General features: G+C 37.9%; 1 pseudogene; it reads left to right on the top strand.

Moving 5' to 3' along the window:
• The first annotated feature begins 763 nt into the window (after nt 1-763).
• Nucleotides 764-2,954, top strand: LOC112826543 (cytoskeleton-associated protein 2 pseudogene; annotated as a pseudogene).
• Nucleotides 2,955-4,119: the final 1,165 nt, after the last annotated feature.

Raw genomic sequence — 4,119 nt, 5'->3', positions numbered from 1 at the left:
AATAACAAGCATGGGTAAGAATGTGGAGAAAAAGGAACCGTTATGCCCTGTTGGTGGGAATGTAAATTGATGCAGCCACCGTGGAAACAAGATGGAGTTTCCTCAAAAAACATAAAAATAGAAATGCTATATGATCCAATAATTCCACCCAAAGAAAACAAAAACAACAATTTGGAAAGATAAAAGCACCTCAGTGCTTATTGCATCATTATTTATAATAGCTAAGACATAAAAACAACCCAAGTGTCCATTGATAGATGAAGATAAAGAAGAGGTGGTATATATATATATATATATATATATATATACACACATATACATACACACACACACTTATACACACACATAGTGGAATACTACTCAGCCATGAAAAAGAATGAGATCTTGCCATTTACAACAATGTGGATGGACCCAGAGGGTATTATGCTAAGTGAAATAATCCAGACAGTGAACAAAAAGTACTATATCAAATCACTTACATGTGAAATCTAAAAAATGAAACAAATGAATAAACAAAACCCAAACTTCATTATTTCAAGTTTTCATAACAAGGTGGTGATGTTTAGGCACCTGGAAAATCAAAATTACAGAGAACACATGGTAATAAGATACTACACAAATTACACCTCCCATGGCATGAAATGTTGGTTTCCATAAAATAGTACAAGGAAATCACAAATTTACCTGGATTTCGGTGCCGGGGCCTCGGCTGGCGTGGTGCGGGCCTGTGGGAGCAGAGGCGCATCCCCGTCGGGTAGCAGCCATGAGCACCCCAGCCGTGCCCCAGGACCTGCAGCTGCCCCGAGCCAGAGGGCTCAGCCTGCGTTCAGAGAACAAAGAAGACAAAAACTCAGGGAACATATGTTAAAAAGAAAAACTTTTTTTGCATACAAACAGGAAAATCACATACCCAGTAGAGACCAGAAAGTGATGAACTCTGAGGGCCAAGTCCATGAAGAGACAAAAGTTCTGAAATTTAAAACAAAAATGGCTGGTAAAGAAAATGTCAGTAGACCTCCTGGGAACAAAAATCATATAACAATGGGAAAAAATTGTTATTCCTTTAAGACCTTCTAATGAATTAACCAGTTCAACAATAGCAGTTGACACACATAATTTTGAGGATAATAATCAAATGGCACAGTCTGTACCAATTAAAGATGACCCTCAAAGTCAACATATGACATTAAGCCAAGTGTTTCATCTTAAAAACAACAATAAAAAGAAACAAATATCCATAGAAAAACCAAAGCAAGATGCTAACATGTCCAAGAAGCTTGTGCTTGGGTCTTACCATGGCCAAATTGTTGTCTAAGATTAATTCATTTAGAAAGCCCCTACCAGTCAGAGATGAGAGTTCTGCAACAACGAAGAAGCCTTCAGCTGCTATCCCTAAAGACCCAGAGCCTCCACCCACGGACACTCGAAGTGCAACAGTGAGAAGTGATAGAGCCCCAAACGTGGTGACTACCACTAAACTTGGGAGCACTGCATCTCAGGACAGACAGCTGGTGCGGCCTCCTATCAGAAGTCACCGCAACAGTGCTCAGGATGCTGTGAAACGGGGCATCAGGTGAGCCACTGCCAATGTTACAATCTGGAAAGGGCCTCGGGAGAAAGAATTACTGCAATCAAACATGGTTTCATCTAGTGCCAAAACCAGTTCTCAGGATGTAGAGAGAAAGAAGACACTGTCAAGAAGCCTGACCTCTGAAACTGTAGCCAGGTCTGCTTCGTCTTCCAACACCAAACTGATACAGAAATCAAAAAGTATTGACCCTCACAGACACACTATAGCAAAAGCAACTCTTGATAGATCGGCTCAGCCCAAAGAAACAGCGGAAGAGAGAAAAGCTGGTCTGAGTGAGTGGAAAGCTGGTAAGAGAAAAGTGCTGAAAAGGCCTCCTAGCTCAGTGGTTACCCAGCCTGAGCCTGAAGGGCAAAATGAAAACTCAGTTGGGTCCTTTTGGACGACCATGGTAGAAGAAGATGAACAAAGATTATTAACTGAAAAAGTAAACAAGACATTTTCGGAATGCCTAAACCTGATTAATGAGGGGTGCCCAAAAGAAGAAATATTGGTCATACTGAATGACCTGATTAAAAATATTCCAGATGCCAAAAAACTTGTTAAATATTGGATATGCCTTGCATGTATTGAACCGCTCACAAGTCCTATTGAAAATATTATCACAATTTATGAGAAAGCTATTCTGGCAGGGGCTCAGCCTGTTGAAGAGATGCGACATGCAATTGCAGAGATTCTAACAATGAAGAGTCAAGAAAAAGTGAAATATGGAGAAAATATTGAGGCTTGTGCAACTAAGGAATACATCCAAGAAGTCGACAGTGAAGATATAGGTGTTAATCTAGAGTCAGGAAGACCAGAAATGGAAAAGAAACCTAGAAATGTGGTATTACAAGATGGTGAAAAAGAAGAAGATGACAAAACGAAAGATCCAACCAATGATGTTAAAACCCCCAGTACAGAAACCAGGGGCAGTTGCTTAATTAAATATAATGTGTCTACTACACCATACCTACAAAGTGTAAAAAAGAAGATCCAGTCTGACAACACAGATACTACATTTAAAGAGCTAAAGTTTCTAACACCAGTTAGACGTTCTCGACGTATTCAAGAGAAGACTTCTAAATTGCCAGATATGTTAAAAGACCATTATCCATGCGTGTCATCACTGGAGCAGTTAACAGAGTTAGGAGGTGAAACCGATGCTTTTGTATGCTGTCCGACTGCAGCACTATGCCCCATGTACTCAGAGGCTGGAACAGCACAGGACAAATAAAGTGATGATAAGGAATGGGGCTTCTGTTGTTCCTGGGGGCTTTGGTTTGCTTGCTGTAGCTTGGTATGTCTCTTAGGAGTTGGCCAAGTACCTAAGTATTCATGGCAGTGAGCTCTTCTACTGATGTTCACGTTATAGCAGGAATGCCTTCTGTGCAGCAGAACGCTAATCCTACCTTGTCAATCTCAGCAGAGGGAGTTCCTAAGAAAGGTAAATTTTGTCAAGTAGTTTACTATGTTCCTTGAATATAAACAGGTTTGATCATCATGTTGGCTTGTTCACTTTTAATAGTCTTAAGTTGTTAGTCATTAAATATAAGTAATGCGGCAGACAGAATACTGACTTTTTTTGCCTTTTCTTAATTTTGGATCAGTAGGAAAGTCAATAATTGTAATGTGATGACCCCTTTCAAAAGTGAAGACATGGAAGTTTTAGCTTGCTTTTCCACTCAATTCTTGTTACCCGGGCTGCTGTGGTCTCTTGTGCTTTGGCTCTTCACTATCACTTTCCATCAATGCTAGTGAGTCTGTGGTCTCTGTTGGCTTCTTTTTTATTGTAGCTGAGGTCACCACAAACAATAATTAACTAAATGCCCCATTTCTAAGAGGAAATACTTTGTAGTAAAAAAGAAAAGGTGCCAAATGCAGTGGGTATTTGAAACTTTAAATCTGAGTTTCTTTCTTTAGTTCCTTTTGTAACTTGGCTATCTAAAATGTTAAAACTTTAACTTTCCTCATTTCATTTGATATAGTTGTAGACTATTAGAATGGAATTAGAGAAGGAATATATAATGTCATTCTAATTTAGGTAGTATTTCTAGAATAACTAATATAAAATATAACTAATATAAAATATAATAAAAACTTTACTGTTAAGTCATGTCCCTTGAAACATGACAGTTATATACAGTAAACAGTTTCTTCTTCCCACACATTAAATATCACCCCCCAAAATTGTTTTATAAGTCTCTGAACTAATACCTAAATACATCCTTTACCAATTCTATAGTTTCAAAGATTCAATAGTTTTAAAATTGTGTGTAATATAAGTGTGCTTGAAAATCACAGTCTTATGTTCACTCATTCCATTTGTATAATAGCACCTATCTTTGTTCTGTTGTCTTATGCTCTAGAGAGGAGTTTTATTCTTTTATAAACTGTGTTCCTAATATTTATAAATAAATATATCTGTGTATAAAAAAAATTTACCTGGATTTCTTCAACCACAAATGAATATGTTGCTGAAAGCTTAAAAAAAAAAACACACACATACAAAACAACTCCCAGTGTGAGGAGCAGAAAAAGAATGAAGAGAA

Source organism: Callorhinus ursinus, unplaced genomic scaffold (genome assembly GCF_003265705.2).
Source record: "Callorhinus ursinus isolate GAN/ISIS: 27379988/994484 unplaced genomic scaffold, GSC_fseal_2.0 scaffold7, whole genome shotgun sequence".
Taxonomy (NCBI): domain Eukaryota; kingdom Metazoa; phylum Chordata; class Mammalia; order Carnivora; family Otariidae; genus Callorhinus; species Callorhinus ursinus.
This window is presented reverse-complemented; position numbering and strand designations above follow the sequence as displayed.